This window comes from Chrysemys picta, chromosome 9 (assembly GCF_011386835.1).
Source record: "Chrysemys picta bellii isolate R12L10 chromosome 9, ASM1138683v2, whole genome shotgun sequence".
NCBI classification, from domain to species: domain Eukaryota; kingdom Metazoa; phylum Chordata; order Testudines; family Emydidae; genus Chrysemys; species Chrysemys picta.
The window spans coordinates 58,903,011-58,917,885 of NC_088799.1; the positions used below are offsets into that span (position 1 = coordinate 58,903,011).

General features: G+C 48.8%; 1 long non-coding RNA gene across 1 annotated transcript; it reads right to left on the bottom strand.

Annotated features, from left to right (window-relative positions):
• Positions 1–1,428: 1,428 nt before the first annotated feature.
• On the bottom strand, positions 1,429–14,774 carry LOC135973365 (uncharacterized). Its single transcript, XR_010590175.1, has 2 exons — positions 14,454–14,774; positions 1,429–4,441 (listed from the first exon to the last, which is right to left on the bottom strand). It is a non-coding gene; the product is annotated as an uncharacterized LOC135973365 (long non-coding RNA).
• Between the last annotated feature and the right edge of the window lie 101 nt (positions 14,775–14,875).

The following is a 14,875-nucleotide window of genomic DNA, read 5'->3' on the forward strand; positions in this document are numbered from 1 at the left end:
CTGCCTCCGCCCCCCGCGCTGCGCGCCTGTCAGTTCGGGCGCCCCGGCACTGCAGTCCCGGCCCCCCCTCCAGCTTCGCTCCCTGCCCTGCCTTGCCCGCTGCAGTCGCGGGGCCGCTCCCCTCTGGGCCTGATCCGCCCGCCCCTGGCACCAGCTGCGCAATGGGGCTCGTCCTTCCCCGGCCTGCTGCAGGCTGAGCTCGGGTGCGCTTCACTCTCCCCTCCTCCCACAGCCCTGCGGAGCTGTGTGCTTGTGCAAACCGGCCCGGTCTCTGCCCTCAGCACCGCAAGCCCGAGCCTGCTGTCTGCGGCTCGCAAGGCTACTCGTAATCACACACCCCGGCTGGCTGCGAGGCTGTTGTGTCCCAGGGGAACTACAGGCCCCAGCCCTGGGGGGCACTCAGGGAGAGGTGTGGGGGGGGGCGTATTTGGGGCACAGTCCCTCTACTGCTTGTGACATGAGGAGGGTTCTCAGCCTCCTGAACTGAACCCTTCCCTGGCCAGGTGCATTAGGCTTGACCAGGCCTCCCGATTTCATTCCTGGCTGTGTCACCCATTCACTGCGCCCAATCTCCCCTGACCCTAATGTCAATCTGGAGCCTGGGACCGTGGGCATGTCACTTACCCTCCCCATCCTGGTTTCCCACCTTATGCAGCCCTTGCTCAGCAAGGGGCACTTGGAGATCTGGGTCCTGTGCCAACAGCAGGGCCTTGATGAGAAGGAACCAAATTCCCCCAGCAGCCCCAAAGAAGGAAAGGGGATATTAATTACCAAATGAAATATATCTCTCAAAGGAAGCCCGACGTTTCCTAATGTTCCAAAGATGTAGATTTGTTTCCTACAGAGGGTGCTAGTAGTACCACCTATTGCTAAGGTTGCCTGACACCTCCCATTGTAAGTCCCTGTTTTCAATTGCTGATACTTTTGCCAAACTTTAAGCCTTCCGGATGAAATTGTCCATGCCGCGCACGTCTGAGGCGGAATATTTTTGGAAAGTTTCAACAAAAATGACTGAGATGTTTCTACGCAGGAGATTAGGGACAAAGACTTTTTTTTGGAGACTGTCAAGGCTGATTCCCCACTCTGGCACCTCGAGTGCAGAAGGTGGGGGCCCGCAAGGATTTTAAAAATGAATACTGGCCACTCCAGGTTTGTAATAAACTCCCACGGTTACAGCTTCTCTCTGACCTTGGATGGGTAGATGCTGCCACCACCCAAATGCAAAAAAATCCTTTGAACCCAGGAAGGCGCACTTGGGAATTCCTCCCTGTGGGGTACCCTCAAGCCATTTCTCTCTCTCTCTCTCTCTCTCACACACACACACCCACACGGGGAAGAGCTGAGAAAGAAAACAAAGGAAATCAGCTGTTGCCACCAGCTAATTAAACAACATATGCACAAACCTCTTAGGACACAAAAACCCAATCCTGTTCTTAAAAAAAGGTAAATTTTATTAAAAACAAAAAGAAAGAAATACATCTGGAAGTTAGGCTATTGCTAGATTTAAAAAGATCAAATATAATAATTAAGCATCAAGAATGGTTTTCTTGAGGTCCAGCTTAATGGTTACAAGCAAAACAAAAGCATTTGGGGGTTAGCACAGAGAAATCCACAAGCCATAAAGAAATAAAAGAGATAAACCTAATTGTGTCTTCCTAGACATTTCCTGATCTACTTACATATCTGGGGTTTTAAATAAGTAGTTTCTAGGTATGATTTGATGGTTTTTCATACCTGGCTTAAAGCTTCTTACAGCATAGTCCCAGCCCTGTCTCTACTCTGTCCTCTTTCTCTGGAGAACAACAACAGACAGACAAAGGAAAGGTTTTTTTCCCAATTTTAAAAAGTTCTAGTCCTCCCATTGGCTTTTATGGTCAGGTCCCTTTTATGGCCCACTCCCTTCTTTTTACCTATGGGCTTTTTTAACCCTTTACAGATAAAGCAAGTAGAGAACAGCTACTAACAGGATTTTTTTAGCTACTGGCTGGCTGGGTGTCCATAAAAGGGAGCTACCCCCACCCCTTTATTTATCACAAAGGTATTCCAGTGCCCATATGCTTTGGAGCAGGGACAGGAAATTGGCAGGGGGGGTGCCCTGGCATTAAGAATCTGCCTTTTGCAATTCCTGTAAAAATCTGTCCAAGTTTGGCCAAGTTATGAGCCTTTGGACAAACTGGAGTTTGCACAACCTGTTAGAGTTGAACAGCTAAATTCTCCAAAGATGCCATCTGCACTGAGCATGCTCCAGCCCCTTGCGGCTCCTCCATATGCACATGCACCATCCCCTGCAGGGACTGAGCATGGGGCTGCAGCCTCCAGGAGCTGAGGTGGACTCTCCCTGAAATTGCTGCTCCCGCTGGCTGTGGTGCCAAATCTGCTGGCACCCAGGCAGCGGGCTCAGGAATTTGGGAGGAGAATGGGGACCAGGAGGACATAGGTGCTGTTACAGCACCCCCTGGCTTGAAGTAGTTTTCATCATATACAGGGTTTACAGTTTGGTTCAGCACCTGTGGATGGGGAGGGGGATTACAGGAGCCTGAGGTTGGGAGAAGCATAGGGAGTGGGGGAAATGGTAGCCAGAAAGGGGGAGTGGTGGGAGACAGGAGCTAGGGGGCACCAGGGAAGCTGGATAGGAGTAGAGGCAGGGCAGGCATCTGGGGTACAGAAGTATGGATGGGAGGGAGGACAGGAGCAGATGGGCGCAAAAGAGGGAGACACAGCCAGGCTTGGTGCAGGGACCGGGGCAGAAGTCACTCATCACTAGAGCACACTCCCTCCAGAACTTGGGATTGAACCCAGGAGATCTGAGTCTCTCCAGTCCTCCACTGTCAGCAGATGTCTGTAAAACCCACCGGCAGAGTGTCTCTCCCTCTGATGCCTGGTCCACATACTCAGCCTGCTATTACTGTTGGTTACTCTGCTAGCTCAAGTAGCAGAGGTCTGGGCCAAAGAGCTAAAGGGCCGAACCCTGCGGATGACCCAAGCTGGGGGTCAATAGGCTTTCACATGCTGCAAATTACATTATTAAAGTTGCAAAGTCAAGCCTTGGAAAGTTGGGAGATGCCAAAATTAAGGTTTCCCAGGCATCATTAATATGGAGCCTTTATGGATAGATATTGAATAATGGGCGGTAAATAAGGGCTGAGGCCACACACTGAATAAGGAGGATAAAAAGGAAGAGCTACCCCTGCTGAATGAGGCAGGAGATGTGTGGAAAGAGCACTATGTGATCATGGAATTAAACCTGTATTGTGATGCATATGTGCAAGGGGGTTGAATTTGCAACTGTAACGTAGGGGGCTTTTTGACACATGCACACACACACATACAGCTTGAGCTCATGGCCCATGATGCCCTATGCCACCACAGACTACTGCATTTGTGAATGAATCTGCTCCCTCTGTCTAGTCAGAGTCATGCCTGGTCACTTCAGTGTCCAAAATGAGCTATTCCTACCTGTCCCATATGCTCCTGTCAGCCCCACAGAGTCAGCACTGCTCTGTGAGAGGCAGCTGGATCATCCCCAGATTTATGCATCAACCGGTCTGTTATCCAGGGCCTCAGTCAAGTTGTTCCCCTCAGCAGACCACTGCACCCAAAGGCCTAAATTCTTGATTGTCTGGCTCCCATACAGATCCTTGGTCATTCAGATTCCACCCTCATTTACCAGTGTGGAACCCCCTGTTGCATGGAGGGAGTTAAGAACTTAATTCAGCTCACAGACTTATTGCTACTGGTGGTGATGCACCAGGCAGACAAAATCCAGCTCTGTGGTTGCAGAGCTGGTAGTTCACAAAACCATCCTTTTACTTGTATGCTGAGCGCATTTGATCGGCAGCCACAGAGCCTGATAGAGGCATTTCTAGAGTCACTTTACAAAGCACTTTAGAGCTAGGATGACCCACCTTCCACTCAGTCTCCCCTCTGCCCCAAGCTGTAGTGAGGTGGGGATGGTACCTCCAGAACCAGCGATTCCCCAGGGCTTGTTTTTCAAAGCCTGGCCAGTTATTTCTTCCACTAACAGATGCCAGGAAACAGGAACTAAAGCAGTACCAAGCTGTGCGTAACTCTCAGTGAATGAGAACAGGGTGGGAAGGGGGATTTGCTGGGATGATGGCCTAGGGGTCACATATTGGGGGAAGATGGGAAATGAGATCCCCATCTTCTTTCCAACAGGGCTCCAAGAAGACAGCACTGATTGCTCTAGCTCCAACACCAGCAGCTCCATCTAACCTAGAGGTGCAGCTGAGCCTTGCTAACTTTGGCAATATTGTACCCCAGAAAGGCTTCTGAAGAGACAGTTTGTTAAAAGCAGATCCGAGGGGAGGCGGTGCAATAAGGCAGTTGATCCTGGCTGTGTGGAGCTGCCAACCCCGGTGTTTACCAGGAGCTCGGTCCTGCTGTATCCATCAACTGCTAGCCAGGCAGTGGGCGGCTGAGTCTGAAAGGAAATTGAAGAAAATTTGTTTTTGATGTAAAACTCCCAGATCAGTAACAGAATAAGGCCCTGGGTCTTGAAAGCAGCTTGTGGGATCACATCCTAAATGCGTGTAAGAGAAACTGTTAATTAAATAGACTCGGATACTACTATGATGGTTATAGAACAGTGGTTCCCAAACTGGGGTTCGTGAACCCCTGGGGGTTCAAGAAATGTTACAGGGGGTTCTTGGGAAAAAATTCCCTAATGGCAGACAGAGCTGTCCCTAGGGACCGCAGGCAGCACGAGGACAGCAGCCCGGAGCCCCTGGACTTCCAAGAGCTAAGTAGATCTAAGCAAGCCTATCTATCACATTGAGGAGATTTAAACTTCAAGCCTTTTTATAAGAAATGGAAAGGGAGGTGGACTTTTTTGCTGTTTTTAAACTTAAATAGTATTGTTTTTAAAATTATTATGAAGAACAAGTTTAAGCTTTGTTGTAATGTGCATTGTTTGCCTAGACTGCTCAAGACCTGAAAGCTTGTGTAGGAGGAACTCTTTGAATTGGTTTCTTAAATACCTTCATGCTGTTTCATAGCTGATGCTCCTTGATGAAACATAGGAGCCTTGTCTTATAACAAGGCTTATTCAAAGTGATACAAGGTACGAAAGTGAGATCTTGGAAGAATGTTGCTGTTTTCATAATGTAATAAAAATACTGTAATGATAAATAATAATAAATAATTATAATAATAAATAGCGTGTAATAAGCATGTCATAAAAACAAATGTCCAAGATCACTGCTTTTATAATTTATATTCAGGTAAAGGAGAAAATCCCTGGAAATATTCATTTTTAGGAGGGGGTTCGCGAGACTTGACATTTTAGTGAAAGGGGTTCACGGGTTGTTAAAGTTTGGGAACCACTGTTATAGAAGAAGGATCTAGGTAGATACTGTCTCCAAATGTAGATTGAAATTAGTGAAACCTTTAAGAGCCACAACATCAGTATTTCTCGGGTTCTTGGGGGTTTTGTTTAAAGCTGGAAATATAGAAAGAACAGAGAGAAACTGCCATCCCCTTTCCTCCCCTCTCTCAAGCAGCCAACTCTGCAGCACTGAGAAGTTAGGAGTGAAACTGACCCTAAACAAAAGTGAATCTGACACTATTGGGTTCCATTGTTCAGGCAGAGAAAAATGCAAATAGGAAACAAGTAGAAGAAATAGTAAAAATGCAACAAGATTGTTAAAAGTTGTTCACTTTTACATATCCCATTTCTGCTGAGTCAGTGAGGGGCAGCTGTGCTGACAACATGTGATTTTTAAATGGAAAAGAACCCTTTCAAACAGGGCCGGCTCCAGCTTTACTGCCACCCCAAGCGGAAAAAAATTTTTTTTTAAAAGAGCAGCGGCACTTCGGCGGCAGCTCAATCGTGCTGCTCCTTCTGCGGCCATTCGGCGGCTGGTCCTCCCTCTCTTCCTCTTCAGCGGCAGCTCAAAGAGAAAGAGAGGGAATGAGGGACCTGCCGCTGAATTACCGCCCAGGACCCGGACGTGCTGCCCAGATACCGGACGGAGTGCCACCCCTTTGAATTGGCTGCCCCAAGCACCTGCTTCCTACACTGGTGCCTGGAGCTGGCCCTGCTTTCAAAGTTACAAATCTACTCATAGCATCACAAACCTGAGGCCACCCAGAAACTCAGTCCCTGACTGGGGCTGCTGAGCACTTCACAGTACCAAAACCCCAGCCTCCTACCTTGAGTGCTGAGGATCCTGCTGCTTCGGTAAAGGTAGACTCCCCTTTAGGTGTTTGCAGCGCACCTCTGGTACATAACTGAGCAGTTCTGATCCCAGCCAGTAGGAGGCAGCAGTGCACACACAAGCTAGCCAGTTCATTAAGATCAGTGTTTCTCAATGACCCGTCTGTGGACCGGCACCAGTCCCTGAGATCTCCCTGATGCAGTCTAGGAAGGCAACAAGCTAGTCCCTGGTATCAAAAAGGTTGAGAAACACTGCACTAGACCATGGAATAGTCTCCCAGGGCCATGGTGGGAGCTACATCCCAAGGGACATTTACAACCAGACTGGATTTACAACCAGACCAGGGGGAAGAGATAGCTCAGTGGTTTGAGTATTGGCCTGCTAAACCCAGGGTTGTGAGTTCAATCCTTGAGGGGGCCATTTAGGGATTTGGGGCAAAATCAGTACTTGGTCCTGCTAGTGAAGGCAGGGGGCTAGACTCGATGACCTTTCAAGGTCCCTTCCAGTTCTAGGAGATAGGATATCTCCATATATTATATTATAAAGCCCCAAGGAATAGGCTATGGGAAACAACCTGCTCTGGCAGGCAGGAGAGGGACTAGAGAGATTCTAATTGCCATGGTTTGCTAGATGGTTTTGTGCAAGAGAGCAGCACCCTTCTTGGGAGCGCAGAAGAACGAGATTTATTGCAGGGAGGGAAGCTGGGCTGGTTCTTAGGAGCTCTTTGTCCAAGTGGAACAGACAGGTGTTATAAGGGCGAGCACCAGAACAACTCACTAGTTGGCACCCAACTGTTGCTAGGCCTTCCCTTTGGTCATCATCACCGCCTCTGCCCTCTTTGGGCAACAGTATGTCTCTGCCTGGGTCTTCCATGGCCTCGCCTTCCAGCAAAAGGACTTCAAATTTCTGTCCCCTTCCAGCGTGTCCAAGTCCAGCTGTTGCCCCAGCTGGCTTCTCCCAACTGGCCTCTTCAGCATCACTGCACCCAGTGCCCACGAGCAAGCCAGCAGCAAAAGCCTGCCAAGCCAAACAGAACTCAGCAGAATCACATTCTTTGCAGAGCAGCAGGTCCCAGGACGTCTCAACAGACCCTAAAGCTACGAACCAAATTAACCCCCACTCTTCAGTGCCCTGCTGCTCTTGCAGTACTTTCTGGAACCTGACCGCATGTGCCAGGAGCCCACCACAGGGCTGGCCTTACCATGAGGCGAACTGAGGCAGCTGGCTCAGGTGCTAGACTGTGGGGGGGCACCACTAGGACCCAGAGTGTAGAAAATTGTGTCTGCTGCTGGTGCATATGTATTCTCTCTGCTCTAGATGCACAGAGATGGTAGAGTGCTGTGCTGGAGGAAGGAGGGCACAAGAGACATAACAGGCAGGCAGAAGAAAAGGTGAGAAGGAATAACAGAAAGCAGCAGGAGTTGCAGGGAGAGAGAGGAGGAGGAGCCTCTTATGTACCTCTCTAGCACCCCCAGGAGCCTGGACTGATTAACACCAGCTTCTCAGGGAGCTTCCTGTTTCCTGCTGCTTCCCTGAACCCACTTGAGGAGAACAGGCAGTCAACTGAAGTAGTAGGAGCCAGTTAGGCCTTAAGACGCTGATATCTTCCCTCACTCAGGCCCTGCTACCAGCCTGCTTATTTGTCCCCTTCAATTGAATGTTGAGAGCCACTATAGGTGGCACAGAACAGCAGTCATGAGTGAAAGAAGAAAACGCCCCTCTGGGGCAGCATTCAGAAAAAGAAAGAAAGCAAAGGAAGCTTTTCTATCTAGCAGGAAGGAGCTCTCCTGAGATACATAGACACAAATGCTCACGGTGAGCCTTCCGGCCCCAGTGAGGACGTGAGTGGTGAGGAGATGCCTGATCTTCCAGATAGTCAGAGTGCAGGTGACCCAGCAGCTACTGCAGCATCCATATCTCCATCTCAAATGGATGTAACCATGCACATTCCTGAAGAAAAGTGTAGATCCGAGAAGAATGTGGTGGAGGTGCAAGAAACAGCTGCTGCTGACTTTAGTTCCTTAAGTCTAGATGACCCAGGACTGTGGACCCACTTAAGCAGTAGTCTGAGGGACTTCCTTTTACTACATGGGCCACAACAAGTGAAAAACTTCATGTTCCCCAAAGACAATGAAAATTGAAGTTTCCATCCAACACATTACTGGCGTGAAATCCCCAATGGTGACAAAATGGAGAGGCCATGGCTTATGTACTCAAAAACCCAGAATGCTGCATATTGTTTTTGTTGTAAATTCTTCCAGCCTAATGTTCCAGCCACATTGGGTTCTACAGGAACAAAGGAATAGAAAAATCTGGCTAGAAATCTGGCATGCCATTTTAAGGGACCGAATGGCTAGGAAGCAGTTCTGCAGAAAAGGACCTAGGGGTTACAGTGGACGAGAAGCTGGATATGAGTCAACAGTGTGCCCTTGTTGCCAAGAAGGCTTACGGCATTCTGGGCTGTATAAGTAGGGGCATTGCCAGCAGATCGAGGGATGTGATCATTCCCCTCTATTCGACATTGGTGAGGCCTCATCTGGAGTACTGTGTCCAGTTTTGGGCCCCACACTACAAGAAGGATGTGGAGAAATTGGAAAGAGTCCAGCGGAGGGCAACAAAAATTATTAGGGGGCTGGAGCACATGACTTATGAGGAAAGGCTGAGGGAACTGGGATTGTTTAGTCTCCAGAAGAGAAGAATGAGGGGGGATTTGATAGCTGCTTTCAACTACCTGAAAGGGGGTTCCAAAGAGGATGGATCTAGACTGTTCTCAGTGGCACCTGATGACAGAACAAGGAGTAATGGTCTCAAGTTGCAGTGGGGGAGGTTTAGGTTGGATATTAGGAAAAACTTTTTCACTAGGAGGGTGGTGAAGCACTGGAATGGGTTACCTAGGGAGGTGGTGGAATCTCCTTCCTTAGAGGTTTTTAAGGTCAGGCTTGACAAAGCCCTGACTGGGATGATTTAGTTGGGAATTGGTCCTGCTTTGAGCAGGGGGTTGGACTAGATGACCTCCTGAGGTCCCTTCCAACCCTGATATTCTATGATTCCATGATTCTATGAAATCACCAGAGAGCATTCCATAGGTGGAAAGAGCTTGAGATGAGACTAAGTTAAAGGCCACCATAGATGATCAGCATCAAGAGAAGATTTCATCAGAGTCTCTTTACTGGCAAAATGTTCTGAAAAGGCTCATTGCCAATGTGAGAATGCTTGCTACTCAAAACCTAGCATTGTGTGGCACTTCATTTCATTGTATGTGCCAAACAAGGAAACTTCCTTAAAATTGTGGAGCTGGTGGCTGAGTTTGATGCTGTACTCCAGGAGCATCTAAGAAGAGTCACCACCCAAGAAATGTACACACACCACTATCTTGGAAAAACAATTCAAAATGAGATCATAGAGTTACTGGCAACAAAAGTCAAACAGAAGATTGTGGCAGATCTGAAGTCAGCAAGATATTACTCTGTTATTCTGGACTGCACACCTGACATCAGCCATACAGAACAAATGACTTTAATGGTGCGTTTTGTAACAACAACAGAACCTAGTGAAAATGTCCCTGCAATGATGACTGTCGGAGAGCATTTTCTAGAATTTATTGACATGGGTGATACTACAGGAGCAAGTATGACGAATGTGCTTCTTAGAAAGCTGGAAGATACGGGAATTGCGATAGCTGACATGAGAGGTCAGGGCTACGATAATGGTGCCAACATGAGAGGAAAGAACAGAGGAGTGCAGACACAGATCTGAGAGTTAAACCCTCAAGCTTTTTTTGTCCCATGCAGTTCTCATTCATTGAATTTGGTGGTCAGTGATGCAGCATCAGCTTCTAGTGAGGCTGCTGAATTTTTTAATGTAATTCAAAGGATCTATGTATTTTTCTCTGCATCAACTCATCGATGGCAAATTTTGAAGCAACATCTGGGAACATCCTCTCTGACACTGAAAGCACTGAGTGCCACATGATGGGAAAGTCGAGTGGAGGCAATAAAGCCTATCAAACACCAAATTGGGAAGATAGATGATGCAATAGTTGCCATTATGGAGGATAATGCTATGACAGAAACTGTTCATGGGAGAACAGTGGCAGAGGGAAATGGAATCACCAGAAACATACATAACTTCAAATTTCTGTGTGGCTTAGTGTTCTGGCATGGCATACTGTTTGAAATAAATGTTGTAAGCAAGAGACTCCAAGGTGTTGACCTTGATATATCTGGAGCAATGGAACAATTGGACAAAGCAAAGTCATACCTACAGTCTTACCAGTCAGAGGAGGGATTTCAAAGTGTTCTGAAGAGTGCACAGAAGTTGGCAGAGGAACTTCACACAAGCTATTTTCCCACCCATTCAAGAATACAAGAATCACTGAAGAAGACGACATTTTGATTACAAGGCATGGGATAATCCCATAAGAGACCCCAAACAACAATTCAAAGTTGAATTCTTTAACCAGGTGCTAGATTGTGCAATACAGTCAGTTGAAGAATGTTTCATGCAGCTCAAGGAACAGCAGTATATTTGGGATGTTGTATGATATTCCAAAACTCCTCACTATACCTGAAGAAGCCCTACACCAGCAATGCAGGGCACCAGAGACAGTGTTGACACATGATGACATGCGTGATATTGATGCGAGTGATTTAGGTGATGAACTGAAAGCCCTTTCAAGATACATTTCAGCAGGGTCAACTCCAAAGGCTGTTCTGGAATATATGTGCACAAATAAGATGACCATCCTCTTTTCAAATGCTTTTGTAGCTCTGCGCATACTTCTAACACTTCCTGTAACAGTTGCCAGTGGAGAACGCAGCTTCTGCAAGCTGAAGTGAATAAAAACACACTTATGCTCCACAATGACACAATGGTTAGCCTTGCAACCATCTCAATAGAGCATGAGCTGGCCCAAAGTGTGGACCTTCAGGAAGCAGTTCAAATCTTTGCAACCAAGAAGGCACGGAAAGCACCATTTTGATTATTCAAACAGATAAAAATGCCAGTGTTTACTATGAAGACAAGAAAAGTTACATTTGCTGTTCAGGCATTTGAAAGTTAAGTGTTATTTAAAATTTTGGAACAAGGCATTTTAAGTTGTTAGTTCTCCTTTATTGGGGTAGGTAACAGAGCAGTACCATGAGAGGAGTAGAACAGGAAGAAGGCAGAATTGAGACCTTTCAAAGTTTTGGACCAAGTGAGGGGACATGGGGGCGTCATTTGAGCTCCCCGCCTCAGGTACCAAAATGTTGTGGGCCGGCCCTGGCCCACTACCAGAGTTAGCACCACTGCCCAGGCTCGGCTCAACCCCGCTCAAGAGCTCTCCATAGCCAGCTCCTGCCTGCTGGCTTCTACCCTACACCTCTCAGGGGTGTGGCAGGGCCAGGCTAATTCACCAGGACTAGGCCACCCTGTTCTACAGGCTTGGGGTTTGCCTGAGCTCCAATTTCAAAGCTCCCCAGCTAGGTGGCTCTAATCACAATGGACGTTGAGTGAGAGGACTTCGGGCCTCAAGAGACTAGCAGCTCTGAGCATGTTTAGTGTGAGTTTAACACCCACAGACGATCCAGGGAGGAGCCCCAGGAATGGACTGAGGCCACAACAGATGCTGCTCTGAGCAATCTCTGCCTGAGTAGACGTTCTTCTATGAGGAGATGTCCCCAGGCATCACGGGGTGCTCTACTCACCACTGGGGCACATCCTCCTGGCTGTGGATTAGCTCTGCTCATCTGATGCCTCTTCCTGACAGTGCTCACTCCCCCTTTCTCTCGGGACTCAGAGAACCAGAGAACTGTAGGGTTAGAAGGGACCACAAGGATCAGCTAGTCCAACCCCCTGCCAAGATGCAGGATTTGTTGTGTCTAAACCAGGGGTAGTCAATTGTTTTTTCTCAAGGTCCAAATTTCTTGGTCAAGGTCTAGTTAAGGTCCAGACTCCAGAGAAAATAATTAAAAACACCCAACAATAATGATAATAAGTAAATAAAAAAATTTCATGGTCAGTTCAAAAGCTGAATTTTGGTGGTCCAGATTTGGCCCACAGTCCGCCTATTAAACCATTCAAGACAGATGGTTATCCAGAATCCTTTTGGAAATCTCCAGTGAAGGAGTTTCCACAACCTCCCTAGGCATCTGTTCCACTGTCCTACTGTTCTTACAGGTAGGAAATGTCTCCTGAGAGTTAATCTAAATCTCTTCTGCTGTAGTTTGCCTCTTGTCCTGCCCTCTGTGGCAAGAGAGAACAACTTTTTTCCATCTTTTTTATGTCAGCCTTTCAAATATTTGGAGACCACTATCATGTCTCCCCTTAATGTCCTCTTTTTCAAACTAAACATACCCAGTTCCCTTAGCTTTTGCTCACATGGCTCACATTTTTCCATCCCTTTGATCATCTTAATTGCTTGCCTCTGGATTCTTTCCAGTTTTGCTACATCCTTTCTATACATTGGTGACCACAATTGGACACAGTCCTCCAGCTACTCAACTGCTTCCTCTCCATTGCTTGGTCCTTCGGCCAGGTCACTGTAGTTTTCCCCTTCCAAGGAGGTTTGTGTACCAAAGTCTCGCTGCCATCCCAGGCAGCCTTCCAGTTCACTTCCCCTCAGTAAAGCTATGCCAGTGGCTGGTAGGGAAACCCAAGCCCAGCCTCTACCCTGGGTTCCACCCCAGGGAACCTACAACAAGCAGTCCAGGTCTGCACAGTCCTAAGCCTTACTGCTGTATCCCTGGGCTACTTCCTGCATTGCTTTCTCCCACCCTGCAAGTGTCTGCAGCCCTCTTCTGCTCTCAACTACCTGGCTTTATACAGGCCCCTCCTGTTCCTCTCCAGCTGAGCTTCATCACTAATTAAGCCTTGCTCCTTGGCTCTTCCTCCAGGTGCAGCCTCAGCGGTTGATTGACTGGGCTGCTGCCCCCAATATCAAGCACTCCTTCCCCTTTGGGCTGTCTATGGGCTGCCCCACAACCTGCACCAACCACGCAGGCTCCAGGGCACCCCTCCAATCCCCGTCTCTGTTCTCGGCACTGGAGACAGCAGACAAGTTCCCACGGGGGCATTTGCAAGCCAGCCTATGGCTATCCTACCCAGTGCCTGCCCCAGGGGAGTTCTCCCCCGGCCTGCAAAGCGGCTCAGTAGCATACAAGGACCATAGCGGAGGGGACGAATCCCTGCCCTCGACTTTGAGGGCCAGATCTTCAGCAGAGCTCAGCACCCAATGCTGCTGTGAAAGCCAGGCCCTCAGTGCCTGTCTCTGTCATGTTTGCGGGCACACTCAAGCTAGCTGCCACGGTGCTGAGCATGGCTTTGCGGTCAGCACAGACAAGGACAAGTTGTGTCAGTTGATTGCAGCTGAGTCCTGGCCCAGCTGCACACTGAAGATCGAGAGGGGATGCTCATAGCCCCGGGATACAGCGCAGCACGGACTCCCATTTGGAAGGTATTTTTGCAGCCACACAAGCTCAATTAGCAAAAACAACGAGGAGTCCTTGTGGCACCTTAGAGACTAACACATTTATTTGGGCTAGAACCCACTTCATCAGATGCAACAAACTTGATTGTTTTCAAGGACAGCTTGGACCCTGCTGCCTAATTCTGGGGTGTGCGAGGTAGGGAAGGGTCCTGCACCAATCCCTCAGCACCTTTAATGGGGCTTTTCTAGCTCTAATGTGTACGACCAAAACCCAGCTGCTGCTGGAAGTGGCTGAGGCATTTCAGCGCAGGAAGTGTTGTTCTGCTCTCAGAGTTAGTCTGAGCCATGGCTACCGCCAGGTGTCCAGAAACACAGAGCTGCTGTCTCTCCTTATGGCACAGAGCCAAGGCGCTGGCTAGTTGTGGTCAGTGATGATCACATGACACTTTTCCCAAGAGGTTGTGAGGCTAGTGCTCCAGGGGCGAGGGCGCTGGGCTGGCAGTCAGGAGTCTTTGGGTCAATTACTTCCCCTCTCTCTGCCTCTGTCTCCCCTCCCACCATTCATCAGGCCCCGTTGTTTAGAGAGGAAGCTCTCTGAGGCCGGGACTTTCTCTCACTGCCTATGGACAGAGCCTAGCACAATGGGGCGCTCACTGCACGGTGCTCATGAAGATCTATCTCTTGGCCCTTTCCACATCACCATGTCTGTTAACTCTAGCAGTCAGGCTGAATTCTCCCTTGGGGGATGCTATTCTGCCTCCCTCAACTCCCCTGGGAGCTTCCCAGACATTATTCTGTGCTGCCCCTCCCCAGAGCTGGGTGCAGAGCTGCTGTGTGTTGAGCGCTCTGGAATGGAAATCCTCCTTTACCTTAGCCAGCGAGCCGCTGGAGTAAGAGGCAGCAGCAGCGGATTCTACCTGTGCCTCCAAGTTTGTATTCAGAAAAGAGGCATTCGCTCAGCCCTGGCGTCCCTTGCTGGGGCAGTTTCAGCCACGGCCGGCTTCCTGCATGGCGCTAGTCCAGGGCGGAGAATCTGCTGGTCTCGCAGGCTGGGGCCGGGCTCATGCGTAGCCAGGATGCTACTTGCCATCATCAGCGCTGCAGAGCTGGCTGCCTCTGATCCCTTCCTGCCACTGGGGCTGGGGGGATCTTCAAGCCTGTGCAGCAAATCATTTTCCTCTGAGCTATATTAAGCTTGATCAAGAGACAGCGGTGGCATGACAGCATGGGGGGGGGGGGGGGCAGCTCCAGTATCGTTGACTTTCCTCCCAGGAGAGGAGTCGTCTTGTGC